The sequence below is a fragment of the Triticum aestivum genome, chromosome 7D (genome assembly GCF_018294505.1).
Source record: "Triticum aestivum cultivar Chinese Spring chromosome 7D, IWGSC CS RefSeq v2.1, whole genome shotgun sequence".
In the NCBI taxonomy this organism is placed as follows: Eukaryota; Viridiplantae; Streptophyta; class Magnoliopsida; order Poales; family Poaceae; genus Triticum; species Triticum aestivum.
This window is the reverse complement of record NC_057814.1, coordinates 279898840-279923774: the sequence shown is the minus strand read 5'-3', so window position 1 is coordinate 279923774 and position 24935 is coordinate 279898840.

Sequence of the window (24935 nt, the reverse complement as noted above, 5' to 3'; positions counted from 1 at the left end):
CTTAGTGCGCTCGAAAGCGAGCTGTAGCCGCGCGCTCGTGCTCACCTGAGTGCCACCGCGACTCTTCGTCGCCGCTCCGGCCAACCTCGGCCTCCCTGCTGCTGCCACTACCACCGGGCGACGCGCGGCGCTGCCCGCGTCCGATCCCCTTTGGCCGCGCGTCGAATGGACGCGGGAGGCGCGACCCCGAACCCCTCCGCATCCCTGTGGTCGCCGGGGCTCTGTCACCGGCGCGCCGACGCGGTTTGGAAGTTATGTGGTGCACCTCTGCAGGGAAGTTTATCTATTCGAATAGCCGTGTCCCTCGGTAAAAGGACGACCCAGAGTTGTACCTTGACCTTATGACAACTAGAACTGGATACTTAATAAAACACACCCTTCCAAGTGCCAGATATAACCCGATGATCACTCTCTAACAGGGCGACGAGGAGGGGATCGCCGGGTAGGATTATGCTATGCGATGATACTTGGTGAACTTACCATCTACTCTCTTCTACATGCTGCAAGATGGAGGTGGCCAGAAGCGTAGTCTTCGACAGGATTAGTTATCCCCCTCTTATTCTGGCATTCTGCAGTTCAGTCCACCGATATGGCCCTTTACACATATACCCATGCATATGTAGTGTAGCTCGTTGCTTGCGAGTACTTTGGATGAGTACTCACGGTCGCTTTTCTCCCTCTTTTCCCCCTTTCCCTTCTACCTGGCTGTCGCAACCAGATGCTGGAGCCCAGGAGCCAGACGCCACCATCGACGACAACTCCTGCTACACTGGAGGTGCCTACTACTACGTGGAGGCCGCTGACGACGACCAAGAGTAGTTTAGGAGGATCCCAGGCAGGAGGCATGCGCCTCTTTCGATCTGTATCCCAGTTTGTGCTAGCCATCTTATGGCAAACTTGTTTAACTCATGTTTGTACTCAGATATTGTTGCTTCCGCTGACTTTTCTATGATCGAGCACTTGTATTCGAGCCCTCGAGGCCCCTGGCTTGTATTATGATGCTTGTATGACTTATTTTATTTTAGAGTTGTGTTGTGATATCTTCCCGTGAGTCCCTGATCTTGATCGTACACGTTTGTGTGTATGATTAGTGTACGATTGAATCAGGGGCGTCACAGGCGCCCCCTCCTGGGCCGCCTCCTCTCTCCCACTAAGGCCCAATAAGGCCCATACACTCCCCGGGGGGTTCCGATAACCTCCCGGTACTCCGGTAAATGCCCGAACTCATCCAGAACCATTCCGATGTCCAAACATAGTCATCCAGTATATCGATCTTTATGTCTCGACCATTTCGAGACTCCTCGTCATGTCCGTGATCATATCCGGGACTCTGAACTACCTTCGGTACATCAAAACACATAAACTCATAATACCGATCGTCACCGAACGTTAAGCGTGCGGACCCTACGGGTTCGAGAACTATGTAGACATGACCGAGACTCATCTCCGGTCAATAACCAATAGCGGAACCTGGATGCTTATATTGGTTCCTACATATTCTATGAAGATGTTTATCGGTCAAATCGCATAACAACATACGTTGTTCCCTTTCTCATCGGTATGTTCCTTGCCCGAGATTCGATCGTCGGCATCTCGATACCTAGTTCAATCTCGTTACCGGCAAGTCTCTTTACTCATTCCGTAATGCATCATCTCGCAACTAACTCATTAGTCACATTGCTTGGAAGGCTTATAGTCATGTGCATTACCGAGAGGGCCCAGAGATACCTCTCCGACAACGGAGTGACAAATCCTAATCTCGATCTATGCCAACTCAACAAGTACCATCGGAGACACCTGTAGATCACCTTTATAATCACCCAGTTACGTTGTGACGTTTGGTAGCACACAAAGTGTTCCTCCGGTATTCGGGAGTTGCATAATCTCATAGTCATAGGAACATGTATAAGTCATAAAGAAAGAAATAGCAACATACTAAACGATCAAGTGCTAAGCTAACGGAATGGGTCAAGTCAATCACATCATTCTCTAATGATGTGAGCCCGTTAATCAAATGACAACTCATGTGTATGGCTAGGAAACTTAACCATCTTTGATTCAACGAGCTAGTCAACTAGAGGCATACTAGTGACATTCTGTTTGTCTATGTATTCACACATGCATGTACTAAGTTTCCGGTTAATACAATTCTAGCATGAATAATAAACATTTATCATGATATAAGGAAATATAAATAACAACTTTATTATTGCCTCTACGGCATATTTCCTTCATTTCTATGCACTGGAGCATGTGCATGTATTTCAAATTTGAATTATGCACATAAAATGCCTAGAAAACCCAGTTAATGCAGAAAAATGTCCAAACGAGCCCCGAAAAATTCCCAAACTTAACACAACACTCAAGTTGTTCTATGTTGACACTAGAAATTTTTTGAAAGCAATAAGAGGCAACGAATATCGTTTTGTGCCCAAAGGTGGCACGTTCCCTACCGAAACCACTAGGCTTGTTGTGAGAAGCTTATACCCAAACCTGCCCCAAATGGGATAATTTTTTTACCATGGCATGCTGATGCCGCTCCATGATACCATGCAAAGTTTCATGAATTTCAGATGACTTTTGGATTTACTAGAATTTAAAAACCAGGTATCTCAATGTTTTGCCGGCAATCAACAGTGCCCTGGTGTTTGAAATTCATTCCCATTTCTTGCATGGGACCTAAGCATGCACCCAAGGACACAGATTTGATTTTCAACCAATTAATATGCACTGGAGCATGTGCATGTATTTCAAATTTGGATTATGCACATAAAATGCCTAGAAAACCCAGTTAATGTATAAAAATCTCCAAACGAGCCCCAAAAAAATCCAAAACATAACACAATACTCCTGCTGTTCTATGTTGACACTAGAAATTTTTTGAAAGCAATAAGAGGCAACGGATATTGTTTCGTGCCCAAAGGTGGCACGTTCCCTACCGACACAACCAGGCTTGTTGTGAGAAGCTCTGGTTTGTGAGAAGCATATACCCAAACCTGCCCCCAATGGGATAAAAAATTTACCACGGCATGCTGTTGCCGCTCCATGATACCATGCCAAGTTTGATGAATTTCTGATGAGTTTTGGATTTACTAGAATTAAAAAACCATGTATCTCAATGTTTTGCCGGGAATCAAGAGTGCCCTGGTGTATGAAATTCATTCCCATTTTTTGCATTGGACCTAAGCATGCAACCAAGGACACATATTTGATTTTTCAACCAATTTAAATGCACTGGAGCATGTGCATGTATTTAAAATTTGAATTATGCACATAAAATGCCTAGAAAACCCATTTAATGCATAAAAATGTCCAAACGAGGCCTGAAAAATTCCAAAACTTAACACAACACTCACGTTGTTCTATGTTGACACTAGAAAATTTTGCAAGCAATATGAGGCAACGGATATTGTTTTGTCCCCAAAGGTGGCACGTTCCCTACTGAAACCACCAGGCTTGTTGTAAGAAGCTCTGGTTTGTGAGAATCTTATATCCAAACCTGCCCCAAATGGGATAAATTTTTTACCACGGCATGCTGAGGCCGCTCCATGATACCATGCCAAGTTTCTTGAATTTCAGATGAGTTTTGGATTTACTTGAATTTAAAAACCAGGTATCTCAACGTTTTGCCAGCAATCAACAGTGCCCCGGTGTTTGAAATTCAATCCTATTTCTTGCATGGGACCAAAGCATGCACCCAAGGACACAGATTTGATTTTTCAACCAATTTCTACGCACTGGAGCATGTGCATGAATTTCAAATTTGAATTATGCACATAAAATGCCAACAAAACCCAGTTAATGCATAAAAATGTCCAAACGAGCACCGAAGAATTCCAAAGCTTAACACAACACTCCCGTTGTACTGTGTTGACACTAGAAAATATTTAAAAGCAATAAGAGGCAACGGATATCGTTTCGTCCCCAAAGGTGGCACGTTCCCTACTGAAACCACCAGGCTTGTTGTGAGAAGCTCTGGTTTGTGAGAAGCTTATACCCAAACTTTCCCCAAATGGGATAAATTTTTTACCACAACATGCTGACGCCGCTCCATGATAACATGCCAAGTTTAATGAATTTCAGATGAGTTTTGGATTTACTAGAATTCGAAAACCAGGTATCTCAATGTTTTGCCGGCAATCAACAGTGCCCTAGTGTTTGAAATTCATTCCCATTTCTAGCATGGGACCTAAGCATGCACCCAAGGACACATATTTGATTTTTCAGCCAATTTATATGCACTGGAGCATGTGCATGTATTTTAAATTTGAATTATGCACATAAAATGCCTAGAAAACCCAGTTAATGCATAAAAATGACCAAACAAGCCCCAAAAAATTCAAAACTTAACACAACACTCCTGTTGTTCTATGTTGACACTAGAAATTTTTTGAAAGCAATAAGAGGCAACAGATATCGTTTCGTGTCCAAAGGTGGCACATTCCCTACCGAAACCACCAGGCTTGTTGTGAGAAGCTCTGGTTTGTGAGAAGCTTATATCCAAACCTGCCGCAAATGGGATAAAAAAATTACCACGGCATGCTGATGCCACTCCATGATACCATGCCAAGTTTCTTGACTTTCAGATGAGTTTTGGATTTACTTGAGTTTAAAAACCAGGTATCTCAACGTTTTGCCAGCAATCAACAGTGCCCTGGTGTTTGAAATTCATTCCCATTTCTTGCATGGTACCTAAGCATGCACCCAGGGACATAGATTTGATTTTTCAACCAATTTTATGCATTGGAGCATGTGCATGAATTTCAAATTTGAATTATGCACATAAAATGCCTAGAAAACCCAGTTAATGTATAAAAATGTCCAAACGAGCACCGAAGAATTCCAAAACTTAACACAACACTCCTGTTGTTCTATGTGGACACTAGAAAATATTTGAAAGCAATAAGAGGCAACGGATATCGTTTCATCCCCAAAGGTGGCACGTTCCCTACCGAAACCACCAGGCTTGTTGTGAGAAGCTCTGGTTTGTGAGAAGCTTATACCCAAACTTGCCCCAAATGGGATAAATTTTTTACCACGGCATGCTGATGCCGCTCCATGAAAACATGCCAAGTTTAATGAATTTCAGATGAGTTTTGGATTTACTAGAATTCGAAAACCAGGTATCTCAATGTTTTGCCGGCAATCAACAGTGCCCTGGTGTTTGAAATTCATTCCCATTTCTTGCATGGGACCTAAGCGTGCACCCAAGGACACAGATTTGATTTTTCAACCAATTTATATGCACTTGAGCATGTGCATGTATTTCAAATTTGAATTATGCACATAAAATGCCTAGAAAACCCAGTTAATGTATACAAATCTCCAAACGAGCCCCAAAAAATTCCAAAACTTAACACAACACTCCTGTTGTTCTATGTTGACACTAGAAAATGTTTGAAAGCAATAAGAGGCAACGGATATCCTTTCGTGCCCAAAGGTGGCACGTTCCCTACCGAAACCACCAGGCTTGTTGTTAGAAGCTCTGGTTCGTGAGAAGCTTATACCCAAACCTGCCCAAAATGGGATACTTTTTTTACCACGGCATGCTGATGCCGCTCCATGATACCATGCCAAGTTTCACGAATTTCAGACGAGTTTTGGATTTACTAGAATTTAAAAACCAGGTTTCTCAATGTTTCGCCGGCATTCAAAAGTGCCCTGGTGTTTGAAATTCATTCCCATTTCTTGCATGGGACCTAAGCATGCACCCAAGTACACAGATTTGATTTTTGCACGAATTTATATGCACTAGAGCCTGTGCATGTATTTCAAATTTGAATTATGGACATAAAATGCCTAGAAAACCCAGTTATTGTATAAAAATGTCCAGACGAGCCCCAAAATTTTCCAAAACATATCACAACACTCCTATTGTTCTTAGTTGACACAAAAAAAATTTTGAAAGCAATAAGAGGCAACGGATATCGTTTCGTGCCCAAAGGTGGCACGTTCCCTACCGAAACCACCAGGCTTGTTGTGAGAAGCTTGTACCCAAACCTGCCCAAAATGGGATAATTTTTTTACCACGGCATGCTGATGCCGCTCCGTGATACCATGACAAGGTTCATGAATTTCAGATGAGTTTTGGGTTTACTTGAGTTTAAACACCAGGTATCTCAATGTTTTGCCGGCAATCAACAGTGTCCTGGTGTTTGAAATTCATTCCCATTTCTTGCATGGGACCTAAGCATGCACCCAAGGACACATATTTGATTTTTCAACCAACTTATATGCACTGGAGCATGTGCATGTATTTCAAATTTGAATTATGCACATAAAATGCCTAGAATACCCAGTTAATGCATAAAAATGTCCAAACGAGCCCAAAAAAAATTCCAAAACTTAACACAACACTCCTGTTGTTCTATGTTGACACTAGGAATTTTTTGAAAGTGATAAGAGGCAACGAATATCGTTTCGTCCCCAAAGGTGGCACATTCCTTACCGAAAGCACCAGGCTTGTTGTGAGAAGCTCTGGTTAATGTGAAGCTTATAGCCAAACTTGCCCCAAATGGGATAATTTTTTTAAAACGGCATCCTGATGCCGCTCCATGATACCATGCCAAGTTTCATAAATTTCAGATGAGTTTTCGATTTACTAGAATTTAAAAACCAAGTATCTCAACGTTTTGCTAGCAATCAACAATGGCCTGGTGTTTGAAATTCATTCCCATTTCTTGCATGGGACCTAAGCATGCGCTCAAGGACACAGATTTGATTTTTCAGCCAATTTATATGCACTGGAGCATGTGCATGTATTTCAAATTTGAATTATACACATTAAATGCGTAGAAAACCCAGTTAATGTATAAAAATGTATAAACGAGCCCCGAAAAATTCCAAAACTTAACACAACACACCTGTTGTTCTATGTTGACACTAGAAAATTTTTGAAAGCAATAAGAGGCAACTGATATCGTTTCGTGCCCAAAGGTAGCACGTTCCCTACCGAAACCACCAGGCTTGTTGTAAGAAGCTCTGGTTTGTGAGAAACTGATACCCAAACCTGCTCCAAATGGGATAAAAAAATTACCACGGCATGCTGATGCCGCTCCATGATACCATGCAAAGTTTCATGAATTTCAGATGAGTTTTGGATTTCCTAGAATTTAAAAACCAGGTATCTCAACGTTTTGTCGGCAATCAACAGTGCCCTGGTGTTTGAAATTCATTCCCATTTCTTGCATGGGACCTAAGCATGCACCCAAGGACACAGATTTGATTTTTCAACCAATTTATATGCACTGGAGCATGTGCATGTATTTCAAATTTGAATTATGCACATAAAATTCTTAGAAAACCCAGTTAATGCCTAAAAATGTCCAAACGAGCCCCGAAAAATTCCCAAACTTAACACAACACTCATGTTGTTCTATGTTGACACTAGAAATTTTTTGAAAGCAATAAGAGGCAACGCATATCATTTCATCCGAAAAGGTGCCACGTTCCCTACCGAAACCAGCAGGGTGTGAGAAGCTCTGGTTTGTGACAGGTTTATACCCAAACCTGCTCCAAATGGGAAAAATTTCTTACCACGACATGCTAATGCCGCTCCATGATACCATGCCAAGTTTCATGAATTTCAGTTGAATTTTGGATTTACTAGAATTTAAAAACCAGGTATCTCAATGTTTTCCCGGCAATCAACAGTGCCCTGGTGTTTGAAATTCATTCCCATTTCTTGCAGGGGACCTAAGCATGCACCCAAGGACACAGATTTGATTTTTCAACCAATTTATATGCACTGGAGCATGTGCATGTATTTCAAATTTGAATTATGCACATAAAATACCTAAAAGACCCAGTTAATGCATAAAAATGTCCAAACGAGCCCCAAAAAATTCCAAAACTTAACACAACACTCCTGTTGTTCAATGTTGACACTGGAAATTTTACTAGAATTTAAAAACCAGGTATCTCAACGTTTTGCCGGCAATCAACCGTGCCCTGGTGTTTGAAATTCATTCCCATTTCTTGCATGGGACCAAAGCATGCACCCAAGGACATAAATTTGATTTTTTAACCAATTTATATGCACTGGAGCATGTGCATGTCACATAAAATGCCTAGAAAACCCAGTTAATGCATAAAGATGCCGAAACGAGCCCCAAAAAATCCCAAACTTAACACAACACTCCTGTTGTTCTATGTTGATGCTAGAAAAATATTGAAAGCAATAAGAGGCAATGGATATCATTTCGTGCCCAAAGGTGGCACGTTCCCTACCGAAACCACCAGGCTTGTTGTGAGAAGCTCTGGTTTGTGAGAAGCTTATACCCAAACCTGCTCCAAATTTGATAAAAAAATTACCACGACATGCTGATGCCGCTCCATGATACCTGCCAAGTTTGATGAATTTCATACGAGTTTTGGATTTACTAGAATTTAAAAACCAGGTATCTCAACGTTTTGCCGGCAATGAACAGTGCCCTGGTGTTTGAAATTTATTCCCATTTCTTGCATGGGACCTAAGCATGCACGCAAGGACACAGATTTGATTCCTCAACCAATTTATATGCACTAGAGCATGTGCATGTATTTCAAATTTGAATTATGCACATAAAATGCCTAGAAGACCCAATTAATGTATAAAACTGTCCAAACGAGCCCCGAAAAATTCCAAAACTTAACACAACACTCCTATTGTTCTATGTTGACACTGGAAATTTTTTGAAAGCAATAAGAGCAATGGATATCGTTTTGTCCCCAAAGGTGGCACGTTCCCTACCGAAACCACCAAGCTTGTTGTGAGAAGCTCTGGTTTGTGAGAAGCTTATACCCAAACCTACCCCAAATGGGATAAAAGTTTTACAACAGCATGCTGATGCCGCTCCATGATACCATGCCAACTTTCATGAATTTCAGATGAGTTTTGGATTTACTAGAATTTAAAAACTAGGTATCTCAATGCTTTGCCGGCAATCAACCGTGCCCTGGTGATTGAAATTCATTCCCATTTCTTGCATGGGACCAAAGCATGCACCCAAGGACATACATTTGATTTTTCAACCAATTTATATGCACTGGAGCATGTGCATGTTTTTCAAATTTGAATTATGCACAGAAAATGCCTAGAAAACCCAGTTAATGCATAAAAATGCCGAAACGAGCCCCAAAAATTCCCAAACTTAACACAACACTCATGTTTTTCTATGTTGACGCTAGAAAAATATTGAAAGCAATAAGAGGCAACGGATATCGTTTCGTGCCCAAAGGTGGCACGTTCCCTACCGAAACCACCATTCTTGTTGTGAGAAGCTCTGGTTTGTGAGAAGCTTATGTCCAAACCTGCCCCAAATTTAATAAAAAATTTACCACGCCATGCTGATGCCGCTCCATGGTACCTGCCAAGTTTGATGAATTTCAGACAAGTTTTGGATTTACTAGAATTTAAAAACCAGGTTTCTCAATGTTTTGCCGGCAATCAACAGTGCCCTGGTGTTTGAAATTTATTCCCATTTCTTGCATGGGACCTAAGCATGCACCCAAGGACACAAATTTGTTTCCTCAACCAATTTATATGCACTGGAGCATGTGCTTGTATTTCAAATTTGAATTATGTACATAAAATGCATAGAAAACCCAGTTAATGTATAAAAATCTCCAAACGAGCCCCGAAAAATTCCAAAACTTACCACAACACTCCTATTGTTCTATGTTGACACTTGAAATTTTTTGAAAGTAATAAGAGGCAATGGATATCGTTTCATCCCCAAAGGAGGCACGTTCCCTACCAAAACCACCAAGCTTGTTGTGAGAAGCTCTGGTTTGTGAGAAGCTTATACCCAAACCTACCCCAAATGGGATAAAAAAATTACAACGGCATGCTGATGCCGCTCCATGATACCATGCCAACTTTCATGAATTTCAGATGAGTTTTGGATTTACTAGAATTTAAAAACCAGGTATCTCAACGTTTTGCCGGCAATCAATCGTGCCCTGGTGTTTGAAATCCATTCCCATTTCTTGCATGGGACCAAAGCATGCACCCAAGGACAAAGATTTGATTTTTCAACCAATTTATATGCACTGGAGCATGTGCATGTATTTCAAATTTGAAATATGCACATAAAATGCCTAGGAAACCCAGTTAATGCATAAAAATGCCGAAACGAGCCCCAAAAATTCCCAAACTTAACACAACACTCCTGTTGTTCTATGTTGACACTAGAATTTTTTTAAAGCAATAAGAGGAAACACATAACGTTTCGTCCCCAAAGGTCGCACGTTACCTATCAAAACCACCAGGCTTGTTGTGAGAAGCTCTGGTTTGTGAGAAGCTTATTCCCAAACCTGCCCCAAATGGGACAAAATATATACCATGGCATGCTGATGCCGCTCCATGATACCATGCCAAGTTTCATGAATTTCAGACGAGTTTTGGATTTACTTGAATTCTAAACCAGGTATCTCAACGTTTTGCCGACAATCAACAGTGCCCTGGTGTTTCAAATTCATTCCCATTTCTTACATGGGACCTAAGCATGCACCCAAGGACACAGATTTGATTTTTCAACCAATTTATATGCACTAGAGCATGTGCATGTATTTCAAATTTGAATTATGCAGATCAAATGCCTAGAAAACCCAGTTAATGCATAAAAATGTCAAAACGAGGCCCGAAATATTCCAAAACTTAACGCAACACTCCTATTGTTCTATGTTGACAATAGAAATTTTTTGAAAGCAATAAGAGGCAACGGATATCGTTTCGTGCCCAAAGGTGGCACGTTCCCTACCGAAACCACCAGGCTTGTTGTGAGAAGCTCTGGTTTGTGAGAAGCTTATACCCAAACCTGCCCCAAATGGGATAAAACTTTTTCCACGGCATGCTGATGCCGCTCGATGATACCATGCCAAGTTTCTTGAATTTCATATGAGTTTTGGATTTAGTAGAATTAAAAACCAGGTATCTCAATGTTTTGCCAGCAATCAACAGCGCCCTAGTGTTAGAAATTAATTCCCATTTTTGCATGGGACCTAAGGATGCACCCAAGGACACAGATTCGATTTTTCAACCAATTTATATGCACTGGAGCATGTGCATGTATTTCAAATTTGAAATATGCACATAAAATGCCTAGAAAACCGAGTTAATGGATCAAAATGACCAAACGAGCCCCGAAAAGTTCCCAAACTTAACACAAGACTCCTGTTGTTCTATGTTGACACTAGGTAAATTTTGAAAGCAATAAGAGGCAACGCATATCGTTTCGATCCCAAAGGTGGCACATTCCATACCGAAACCACCAGTCTTGTTGTGAGAAGCTTTGGTTTGTGAGAAGCTTCTACCCAAACCTGCCCCAAATGGGATAACAAAATTACCACGGCATGCTGATGCCACTCCATGATACATGCCAAGTTTCATGAATTTCAGACGAGTTTTGGATTTACTAGAATTTAAAAACCAGGTATCTCAATGTTTTGCGGGCAATCAACAGTGCCCTGGTGTTTGAAATTTATTCCCATTTCTTGCATGGGACCTAAGCATGCACCCAAGGACACAAATTTGATTCCTCAACCAATTTATATGCACTGGAGCATGTGCATGTATTTCAAATTTGAATTATGCACATAAAATGCCTAGAAAACCCAGTTAATGTACAAAAATGTCCACACGAGCCCCGGAAAATTGCAAAACTTAACACAACACTCCTATTGTTCTATGTTGACACTGGAATTTTTTTCAAATCAATAAGTGGCAATGGATATCGTTTCGTCCCCACAGGTGGCACGTTCCCTACCGAAACCACCAAGCTTGTTGTGAGAAGCTCTGGTTTGTGAGAAGCTTATACCCAAACCTGCCCCAAATGGGACAAAAAATTTACCACGGCATGCTGATGCCGCTCCATGATAGCATGCCAAGTTTCATGAATTTCAGACGAGTTTTGGACTTAATAGAATTTAAAAACCAGGTATCTCAACGTTTTGCCGGCAATCAATAGTGCCCTGGTGTTTGAAATTCATTCCCATTTCTTGCATGGGACCTAAGCATGCACCCAAGGACAAAGATTTGATTTTCAACCAATTCATATGCAATGGAGCATGTGCATGTATTTCAAATTTGAGTTATGCACATAACATGCCTAGAAAACCTAGTTAATGTATAAAAATGTCCAAACGAGCCCCGAAAGATTCCAAAACTTAACACAACACTCATGTTGTTCTATGTTGACACTCGAATTTTTTTGAAAGCAATAAGAAGCAACGGATATCGTTTCGTCCCCAAAGGTGGCACGTTCCCTACCGAAACCACCGGGCTTGTTGTGAAAAGCTCTGGTTTGTGAGAAGCTTATGCCCAAACCTGCCCCAAATGGGACAAAAAATTTACCACGACATGTTGATGCCGCTCCATGATACCATGCCAAGTTTCATGAATTTCAAACGAGTTTTGGAGTTACTATAATTTAAAAACCATGTATATCAACGTTTTGCCAGCAATCAATATTGCCCTGGTGTTTGAATTCATTCCCATTTCTTACATGGGACCTAAGCATGCACCCAAGGACACAAATTTTATTTTTCAACCAATTTATATGCAATGGAGCATGTGCATGTATTCCAAATTTGAATTATGCACATAAAATGCCTAGAAAACACAGTTAATGCATAAAACAGTCCAAACGAGCCCCAAAAAATTCCAAAACTTCAAACAACACTCATGTTGTTCTTATTGACATTAGAATTTTTTTGAAAGCAATAAGATGCAATGGATATCGTTTCGTCCCAAAAGGTGGCACGTTCCCTACCGAAACCACCAGGCTTGTTGTGAGAAGGTCTGGTTTGTGAGAAGCTTATACCCAAACCTGCCCCAAATGGGACAAAATATTTACCACGGAATGCTAATGCCGCTCCATGATACCATGCCAAGTTTCATGAATGTCAGATGAGTTTTGGATTCACTAGAATTTGAAAACCAGGTATCTCAACGTTTTGCCGGCAATCAATAGTGCTCTGGTGTTTGAAATACATTCCCATTTCTTGCATGGGACCTAAGCATGCAGCCAAGGACACAGATTTGATTTTCAACCAATTTATATGCACTGGAGCATGTGCATGTTTTTCAAATTTGAATTATGCACATAAAATGACTAGAAAACCCAGTTAATGCATAAAAATGTCCAAACAAGCCCCGAAAAATTCCCAAACTTAACACAACACTCCTGTTGTTCTATGTTGACACTAGAAAAAGTTTGAAAGCAATAAGAGGCAACGCATATCGTTTCGTCCCCAAAGGTGGCACGTTCCCTACCAAACCACCAGGCTCGTTGTGAGAAGCTCTGGTTTGTGAGAAGTTTATACCCAAACCTGCCCCAAATGGGACAAAAATTTTACCACGGCATGCTGATGCCGCTCCATGATACCATGCCAAGTTTCATGAATTTTAGATGAGTTTTGGATTTACTAGAATTTGAAACCAAGGTAGCTCAACGTTTTGCCACAATCAATAGTGCCCTGGTGTTTGAAATTCATTCCCATTTCGTGCATGGGACCTAAGCATGCACCCAAGGACACAAATTTGATTTTTCAACCAATTTATATGCACTAGAGCATGTGCATGTATTTCAAATTTGAATTATGCACATGAAATGCCTAGAAAACACAGTTAATGTATTAAAATGTCCAATCGAGCCCCTAAAAATTCCAAAACTTAACACAACACACCTGTTGTTCTATTATGACACTGGAATTTTTTTGAAAGCACTAAGAGGCAACGGATATCGTTTCGACCCAAAGGTGGCACGTTCCCTACCGAAACCACCAGGCTTGTTGTGAGAAGCTCTAGTTTGTGAGAAGCTTATACCCAAACCTGCCCCAAATGGGACAAAAATTTTACCACGTCATGCTGATGTCGCTCAATGATACCATGCCAAGTTTCATGAATTTTAGATGAGTTTTGGATTTACTAGAATTTAAAAACCAGGTATCTCAATGTTTTGCCGGCAATCAAAAGTGACCTAGTGTTTGAAATTCATTCCCATTTCTTGCATGGGACCTAAGCATGCACCCAAGGACACAAATTTGATTTTTCAACCAATTTATATGCACTAGAGCATGTGCATGTATTTCAAATTTGAATTATGCACATAAAATGCCTAGAAAACCCAGTTAGTATAAAATGTCCAATCAAGCCCCGAAAAATTCCAAAACTTAACACAACACTCTTGTTGTTCTTTTAGGACACTCGAATTTTTTTGAAAGCAATAAGAGGCAATGGATATTGTTTCGACCCCAAAGGTGGCACGTTACCGCAACCACCAGGCTTGTTGTGAGAAGCTCTGGTTTGTGAGAAGCTTATACCCAAACCTGCCCCAAATGGGACAAAAATTTTACCATGGCATGGTGATGCCGCTCCATGATACCATGCCAAGTTTCATGAATTTCAAACAAGTTTTGGATTTACTAGAATTTAAAAACCAGGTATCTCAATGTTTTGCCGGCAATCAACAGTGCCCTGGTGTTTGAAATTCATTCCCATTTCTTGCATGGGACCTAAGCATGCACCCAAGGACACATATTTGATTCTTCAACCAATTTATATGCAATGGAGCATGTGCATGTATTTCAAATTTGAATTATGCACATCAAATGCCTAAAAAACCCAGTTAATGTATAAAAATGTCCAAACGAGCCTCGAAAAATTCCAAAACTTAACAGAACACTCCTGTTGTTCTATGTTGACACTCGAATTTTTCTGAAAGCAATAAGAGGCAACGGATATTGTTTCATCCCCAAAGTTGGCACGTTCCCTGCCGAAACCACCAGGCTTGTCGCGAGAAGCTTTGGTTTGTGAGAAGCTTATACCTAAACCTGCCCAAATGGGACGAAAATTTTACCACGACATGCGCAGCTCCATGATACCATGCCATGTTTCATGAACTTCAGACGAGTGCCCTGGTGTTTGAAATTCATTCCCATTTCTTGCATGGGACCTAAGCATGCACCCAAGGATACGGATTTGATTTTTCAACCAATTTATATGCACTAGAGCTTGTGCATGTATTTCGAATATGAATTATGCACATAAAATGCCTAGAAAACCCAGCTAATGCATAAAAATGTCCAAACGAGCCATGAAAAATTCCAAAACTTAACACAACACTCCTGTTGTTCTATGTTGACACTAGAATTTTTTTCAAAGCAGTAGGAGGCAACGGATATCGTTTCGTCCCCAAAGGTGGGACGTTCCCTACCGAAACCACCAGGCTTGTTGTGAGAAGCTTTGGTTTGTGAGAAGCTTATACCCAAACCTGCCCCAAATTGGACAAATTTTTTACCACGGCATGTTGATGCCGCTCCATGATACATGCCAAGTTTCATGAATTTCAGACGAGTTTTGGATTTAATAAAATTTAAAAACCAGGTATCTCAACATTTTGCCGGTAATCAATAGTGCCCCGGTGTTTGAAATTCATTCCCATTTCTTGCATGGGACCTAAGCATGCACCCAAGGACACAAATTTGATTTTTCAACAATTTATATGCACTAGAGCATGTGCATGTATTTTAAATTTGAATTATGCACATGAAATGCCTAGAAAACACAGTTAATGTATAAAAATGTCCAATCGAGCCCCTAAAAATTCCAAAACATAACACAACACTCCTGTTGTTCTATTATGACACTGGAATTTTTTTGAAAACAAAAAGAGGCAACGGATATCGTTTCGACCCAAAGGTGGCACGTTCCCTACCGAAACCACCAGGCTTTTTGTGAGAAGCTCTAGTTTGTGAGAAGCTTATACCCAAACCTGCCCCAAATGGGACAAAAAATTTACCACGGCATGCCGATGCCGCTCAATGATACCATGCCAAGTTTCATGAATTTTAGATGAGTTTTGGATTTACTATAATTAAAAAACCAGGTATCTCAATGTTTTGCCGGCAATCAAAAGTGCCCTTGTGTTTGAAATTCAATCCCATTTCTTGCATGGGACCTAAGCATGCACCCAAGGACACAAATTTGTTTTTTCAACCAATTTATATGCACTAGAGCATGTGCATGTGTTTCTAATTTGAATTATGCACATAAAATGCCTAGAAAACCCAGTTAGTATAAAAATGTCCAATCAAGCCCCGAAAAATTCCAAAACTTAACACAACACTCTTGTTGTTCTTTTAGGACACTCGAAATTTTTTGAAGGCAATAAGAGGCAATGGATATCGTTTCGACCCCAAAGGTGGCACGTTCCCGCAACCACCAGGCTTGTTGTGAGAAGCTCTGGTTTGTGAGAAGCTTATACCCAAACCTGCCCCAAATGGGACAAAATTTTTACCATGGCATGGTGATGCCGCTCCATGATACCATGCCAAGTTTCATGAATTTCAAAAAAGTTTTGGATTTACTAGAATTTAAAAACCAGGTATCTCAATGTTTTGCCGGCGATCAACAGTGCCCTGGTGTTTGAAATTCATTCCCATTTCTTACATGGGACCTAAGCATGCACCCAAGGCCACATATTTGATTCTTCAACCAATTTATATGCAATGGAGCATGTGCATGTATTTCAAATTTGAATTATGCCCATAAAATGCCTAAAAACCCAGTTAATGTATAAAAATGTCCAAACGAGCCTCGAAAAATTGCAAAACTTAACACAACACTCCTGTTGTTCTATGTTGACATTCGAATTTTTTTGAAAGCAATAAGAGGCAACGGATATCGTTTCATCCCCAAAGGTGGCACGTTCCCTGCCGAAACCACCAGGCTTGTTGCGAGAAGCTTTGGTTTGTGAGAATTTAAAAACCAGGTATCTCAAAAATTTTTTGAAACCAATAAGAGGCAACTACATGCCAAGTTTTGGATTTACTAGAATTTAAAAACCAGGTATCTCAACATTTTGCCGGTAATCTATAGTGCCCTGTTGTTTGAAATTCATTCTCATTTCTTGCATGGGACCTAAGCATGCACCCAAGGACACAGATATGATTTTTCAACCTATTTATATGCACTCGAGCATGTGCATGTATTTCAAATTTGAATTATGCACATAAAATGCCTAGAAAACCCAGTTAATGTATAAAAATGTCCAAACGAGCCCCAAATATTCCAAACTTAACACAACACTCCTATTGTTCTATATTCACACTAGAAAATTTTTGAAAGCAATAAGAGGCAACAGATATCGTTTCCTCCCCAAAAGTGGCACGTTCCCTACCAAAACCACCAGGCTTGTTGTGAGAAGCTCTGGTTTTTGAGAAGCTTATACCCAAACCTCCCCCAAATGGGACAAAAATTTGACAACGGGATGGTGATGCTGCTCCATGATACCATGCCAAGTTTCAGGAATTTTAGACGAGTTTTGGATTTACTAGGATTTAAAAACCAGGTATCTGAAACTTTTGCCGGCAACAATAGTGCCCTGGTTTTTGAAATTCATTCCCATCTCTTGCATGGGACCTAAGCATGCACTCAGGGACACGGTTTGATTTTTCAAACAATTTATATGCACTGGAGCATGTGCATGTATTTCAAATTAGAATTATGCACATAAATGCCTAGAAAACCCAGTTAATGTATAAAAATGTCCAAACGAGCCCCGAAAAATTCCAAAACTTAACACAACACTCCTATTGTTCTATGTTGACAGTAGAAAACTTTTGAAAGCAACAAGAGGCAACGGATATCGTTTCGTCCCCAAAGGTGGCACAGTCACTACCAAAACCACCAGGCTTGTTGTGAGAAGCTCTGGTTTGTGAGAAGCTTATACCCAAACCTGCCCCAAATGGGGCAAAATTTCTACCAAAGCATGTTGATGCCGCTCCATGATACCATGCCAAGTTTCATGAATTTCAGACGAGTTTTGGATTTACTAGAATTTAAAAACCAGGTATCTCAACGTTTTGCCGGTAATCAACAGTGCCCTGGTAAAATAACTGCAGCATTGTGAATAAGAAAAAACCTAGACTATACAATAAGGAAATTACGGCATATTACATCCACTGGGCATCAAAGTTCGCCACTATGATAATAAAGCACAAGCAGGCAGCAGATTACATACACTGGGCATCAAAGATCGCCACCAGTGCAAATAAATACGCCAACAAAATAATATACAAAACTGACAACACTTCAATAGAGTTCAAGGAAGGTTAGCCCTGCTGGGGAGCTGCAGCGCAAGCAGCTGAGCAAGATGATGAGAGTGCGCTTGTTCAACACTTATATCTTCCTCACTCTGAAATATAAACAAGCAGACAGATGACAGGTTTTGCACATAAAAGTATCAGTGCTGACAATTCATCACATTTCTTACTGACGAATAAAATGACAAAGTTTAAAATTGCATTAACACAATATGGTATTGTTCAGGTCAAGACATGGCATGAAATGACATTGTGAAGGAGTTGGCAGCTTCACGACACCACTGGATTACAGATCAAGAACTCATAAGTATCAATGGTTAGTGTGTTGTCAATTTATACCATTTAAGATTGGCAAATAAAGAGACAGTTTAAATAATAGTAGAATGATATGACATTGTTCATAGTTAATACATTGCAGAATATGACATTGTGCTGTAGTGGGTAGGTTCACCACACCACTGGATTACAGATGAAGAACAGAAGCATACATGCAGTGCAAAAGAAGATCACTTGCTCTGTATAGTTTAATTTACATGGTATGAAGAAGGAACTTGGTTGTACAACTGAAAACTTAAATTGAGAAAGGACAAACTTTTGTTTATGAACTACATAATACACTTTAAACAAGCAATTTGATGCAAACACCAAAAATAAACAGTTGTTGCAGTCATGCCTAACCAAATATATACAACAAAGTTTGAAGGCTTGAGATGGACAAACTTACATTATTGGTGAAGACAGGCTCTATAAAGGCCTTGTCCATGCTGATGGGGGGGCAATTCAAGAAGTTTACCACAAAATCTTCTTCAAAAGCATTGCCTTTATTCTACATTTTGTTAAGAGTAAATATAGATGTGATAATATACGAAAAAATGGAGAATATTTAAGATAAGATGAAGAGTGATGCTACATAACCAAGTAGCTATAAATGTAAGTGCAGCGATACAGGCAAAAGGTACAGCCAAGAGCAATGCACAGCTAAACTTCTTCAGTACCAACCTTATGGTAAGAGTAAATATAGATCTGATGTGTAGAAAATGGAGGGCAAAGAAAAATAAGCTGCAGAGTGATGGTACATGAACAACTACCTGTCATTATAAGTACACTGATAAAGGACAGCATGTACTTACAAGAACAATGCAGAGCTAAAAAACATTGGCATTGGATATATTCTACACTAATGTAACCATTCATACAGATCAGATAATTTGGAGCGAACAATTGATAAGCAAGCTATCATGCATATTGCTGCCACATAATGAACCAGGTATGTATGCAAGTACAGTGATACAGGACAACAGGTACTAACAAGAGCAAAGCAGCAGGCAGCATATTTGCGATATCCTGTCGTTCTTGTCAAACCGGAATTCTTCTTCGAGAAGATTTCCTGCAAAAAAGATCCATAAGGCACATGTGGAAAAGTAGAAGTTCAAATTGTCATGTGATTTCATAGACAGTACCTCATCCTGGGAACGAGACCAGTGCATAACAAGGTTTTTCCATTCAATGTCTTCTAAATTTAGCACAGGGGACTTCACCGGAAATTCGTTTATAGACTTGCCATCAAAGTGTGATTTCCTAAGGTAACACCGATACTGCTGCAATGCTTCCTTGAAAAGCCCAAGCAAGCTTTGCTCGTCATGACTATCCAGATTGACCCTCGCCTAGTTACAACAATGTAATGTAAATCATTGATGTGTTCAATCAGCAGAAAACAGGAAAATAATAACCATGAATAATAGCACTTACACGTAAGTTGGATAGGAAGATGTGTAAATGGTGTTTGTCTTCACAATAATCTTCCCATGATGGGAATATATGCACGTAGTCCCTACAACATTGAAAGCATTGTCTTTTAAACTGGGAATAAATGGAATGGGGTTCCAATCTGCAGGAATTGGCCGTCTCTGCAGTTGGGATAGGTCTTCGGCCGGTGGACTTGCTGTACTTTTTGCTGGAGTGGGATTTTTCTGTGGTACAGCTGGTGCTATGGCAAATGAAATCGGTATACCTTTTGCTGGAGTGCAGGTCCTATGTGGTGGGGCTAGTGGTGTGGCGAGTTAAGTATGGGTACAATCTGCTGGAGTCGGTCCTACGTTTTGTGTCATTGGTTGTACAACCAATATAAGTGGGGTGCTGTCTGATTTCTCCGGCACCACCACGTTTTTCAAGGACTTTGCTGGTGCTCCTTCAGGTTCGGCAATCACCCTCTTCCTTTTTGATGTCTGATGCACAAGAACAGCATTTGAGTGGAAAAACATGGTATGATGACAGATGGAATATGTATTGATAATGGATGGGCATGGCATCTCGATATATATGATGAGTAAACTAAGCAGATGGCAGTGCAACAAAGTAGAAGAAATGCAAGACAACATATGCAAGATACCCGCAATCAATAAAACATTGCCAAATTAGAACAGGCACCTTGATGGGTGAAGAGGACAGGCCATCTGCCTTTGACTCCTCGAGGTTAGAATAGTCATTAGGATCATATTCTGAACAAGAATCAACAGGTGGGGAGCGTATGAGTTTCATTGCATCCAGAATGGCACTCAATGCCTTGGTGCCAATTTTGTAAGTCATTGCAGTGTTTAGCTTCAAGAGTGGACTGCTTCTAGTGCGACACAAAGCTGCTACACAGATCATAGTGTAGATATAACGGGAAAACCTTAAGCATCAGAGTAAAATCAGCAAAGTGGAACTTGCTGGAATATATGTGCTAGTATTGCCGGTACGGCTAGAAAGGCTTTGGATACCAACTCTCTTCAAGTGAAGGTGCGGTACTGTTAATATCAGTGTAACTCTCAAAGGCGACACAGCTCCCCGCATTTCCTTGCTATTCTTATAGGATTCAAATGGGCAGGCCACTACAAATCCTATTCCTATGTTTACAAGATCCTACGAACCAAAGAGGCTCAAAGTGTCCATCACAACCGACCGTATAGACCTCTACACTGCAAATGTCCCTGCTCATCTTCAGTACAAGGAACATACTGTACTACTATCATACTCCCTCCGTTCCAAAATATAGTCTTGGTAGAGATTTCCACTATGGATCACATACAGATGTATCCAGATACATTTTAGAGTGTAGATTCACTCATTTTGCTCCATATGTAGTCCATAGTGGAATCTATACAAAGACTTGTATTTAGGAACGGAGAGAGTACATATTAAAGAAGAACGGAAGAGGAACATGGTAAAGAAGAGCAAGCAGATTTTGGATAATAAAATGTTGTTTGCGCAGTGCCCACACATGATGAACCAGAGCGCATTAAGAATGCAACTCCCAGCTGTCTCTCGACCATTTCAGGCGGTTGGATGAAGATCCTACGTCTCCTAGCCCTTCTTCTTCCTCGTCTCTGATTCTTCCCATACAGAACACCGCACGGGCCGCCGGCCAGACCACCGGCCCCCACCGCCTGTGTTCCTCCGCCACCCCCACCCCCACCCCAGCCCCAACCCCCACCCGCGTCGAGTTTTGTTCGTTCGGCGAGGCCCCACAACCACCCGAGCCCCTTCGATCGCACCGGCGAACTCCGGCGAGCTCTGAAAAATCGACTGACCCAATTTTGAAATTTAGTCTACTTTGATTTAACTAGTGTGGAATATAAAAGGGGAAAACCATAAGCATTGGGAGTATAATGTTGAGCGTGCCATGGCGGATCTGAAGGTGCAAACCGGACAAAGGCAACTTCGCAACCAAGACAAGAAATTAGAGTAAAGCAGTGGCGATCTATTTTCTTGCTGCGATAAATAAGTTGAGCAGATACGAAAGAGTACCGCCTCTGGTGCGGCGCCGTGTACGCATCTGCTGAGAATTTGATGGTGCTGCGGTAGCGATGGCTGTCGGCGGCGTGGAAGCAGATCTAGGAGGGTAGACGGTGGTGGCGGGGCGCGGTGGACGAGACGGTCGTAGGAGCAGCGCCGGAAAGGTGGACGACGGCGGGGATGAAGCGAGAGGACGGGATGCAAGGATCCCGGTCCGAAGCCGTGGATGAGAGAGGTCGACTCTTGTAATGGACGGCGGCATCGGGTTATCAACTCCGGCATGGTGGAGGAGGACGACGGTGGATGGGGTGGTGGACGGCAGACGGAGGAGGGTGGGGTGGAGAGGGTGTTTTGGCGCCCACGGAGTACGAATGGGGAAAAGGGAGGTAGAGATGAAGGGGGGGACCATGTATTCAGGGCGCGCTTGTCTCAAATGCGAGGAAATTTACAAACTTAGCCCCCGTTTCAAATTTCTACTACATCACAGCAACATTAGTCGGTTGGGGATAGGACGGTAATCTCGCATACACCGAATATTTGCCGACGAGAGTTTGTTTTTGGCGCCCACCGTGTATGAATATGAATCGGGGAGGGAGTCGATTTCGGTCGAGGACACACTGTGTTTTGGCGCCCACCGTGTATGAATCCGGGGGAGAGGCGGTTACGTCACGTTTGGGTGAAATTACAAACCTACCCCTATCAAAACCTATAGAAATCCAGCAGATAGGCTTTGCGTGGAAGGGATAGGCAGTAGTGATTTCCATCTCGCAGATTTTGGTTTCGGGCGGTTACTGCGACTTTCCCCGCTTCGTTCAAATTTTGCAGAGTGCACGTTTACCGTGCCAACTCAATTCGAATCCTGTTTGTATTCTATTTTTTTCGGGCGGGATCCATTTTCAATTGGAATTACATTCTATATACATCATTTTTTTATATATACTTTCAAAAGCACAACACCATTTATACATAAATATGGTTTACAAATGGCATGATCTCAGATTCATAAGGTTGTATCCATCAATTTGGATTTTCAAATATTTGAAACCACTTTATGTTGAAATCCAATGTATGTATTCCTCGCTAACTGTCTCCAATTAATGTGTGTTTCATGCGGTTTTTTTACTTCTCAAACATGTATAATGTGTATCACACACGCAACATATAGTGTAATCCCGTTTAGACATTAATTGCATATAAACCATGCATTGTTTGTAATTGAATAATCTATGGATCACCAATATTGATAAACTATATAACATTACACGTGTGCCCAAATTCAAATGAATATGCATGTTTGATACACCAATCTGCGTTATGATATTATCGATGTCGTGATCTCCAGTTTAAATATTTGAATCCCCTTTAATCCAGATATTCGTCTCATATAGCTATCACTCATGCTTATATAGGACTATCTCTCTGGACCTATACGCGTTCATCGTCTCTCAGGTATCTCTCGTGCTACCTGTATGTCGACAATGATCTTTTATCTTCGTAACACACTGACGGTACTCTCTCCCTCGACCTTCATCACTCTATTTCTCTCTAAGTATATCTCGCTCCCTGCTATGTGTCTCTAACTATGATTCTCCATGTGGAATCTCTTTCTCTCACACAAACACAAAACATTTTTTCCCGGGGTCTCATTTCTCTCTACTATTCCCATGTGTGCCACTCGCACACCCCTCATACAGAGATGTCTTTCGCTCCTTAGATATGAGAACCTACGACTCTTCCTCTTCAATATCTCTTTCTCACACACAAACACAAACTCTGTCTCCCAGGGTCTCATATTTCTCCATAGTTCTCTTGTATGTCGCTCACACACACCCTCTCTCCCTAGAGATATCTTGCGTTCCCTCGTATGTCTCTCTAGCTATCACTCTCGTTGTGAAATATCTTTCTCTCTCGCAGACACAAAACTCCGTCTCTCTGGATCTCATTTCTCTCTGATATCTGTTTGTACGTGACTCACATGCACCCTCTCTCTATCTCTCTCACACCCACACACATAACCCAGCCTTCTGATCCACTCGACTCCTATCTCTAACGCACACTAGCTAGCATCTTTATCTTTCTATTTATTTGTTTCTCCATCAACCTTCTTTCTCGCCCTCACTCTTGATTCCTATCACGCACACTACATATGTTTCTCTCTACATGCAGTCAAGTGCCCTCTCACACACATATATAACTTCACCCTTTGAACCACCCGACGGTCATCTCCAACACCCAAACTAGCGGATGTCCCTCTAGCTAGCATCTCCATCTCTGTATCTATCTGTAGTTTCTCCATCAACATTTCTTTCTCGCACGGGGTCTTGCTTCCTGTCACCCACACTATATATGTCTCTCCATACATATGCATTTATAGGTTGGTCTCTTTTGCACAATCGTTGCGCCTCACTCCCTCTGCTCGCCATAGATGCATGCTCCAGCCCATGCCACTATCTCTTAAAGACAAAAATACATGCTCAATTGTAGGGCCTTCTTCCCTGCATTCTCACATGCATGCATATTGTCATACCGATCCGTCTCTCCCATGGCGTTGATCTTATGACTTATGTCTTCTTTCTTTTATCTCGATCATGCGCGCGTGCACACACACACATCCCACGTATACATGTATACCTCTCACACATGCATGTTCAAGGTCTCTATGTCTCCATACGTTTAATTACCCTCAATCCTAATGCCACATCGAATCGTTCTCCTCTTTTGTGCACATAACTTCCGCCTGGATGGGTAAAACACACACTTAACAATCTCCTTCTAGCTACCCCCCTGCCTCTCACTCTTCCCCTATATCCCCGAAACCAATAAGACCATCCCTTTGTTTAATTCCCGCCTACATGCACCATCGATATATAGTAGTCTTCCTCGGTGTCTCTCGAACAAACACGTTCTCTCGATGTCGACTCCTCTCACGCGCGCACACCTTCTCTTCCCTCTCTACGGGCATTTTCTCTCTCGCACCCCATCGTTGGTGGCCTCTGCCATACACATCACCTCTCTATGATGAAGCCATGCACACTTAAATTACATCCTCCACAGAGGACCCCGCGACACACACA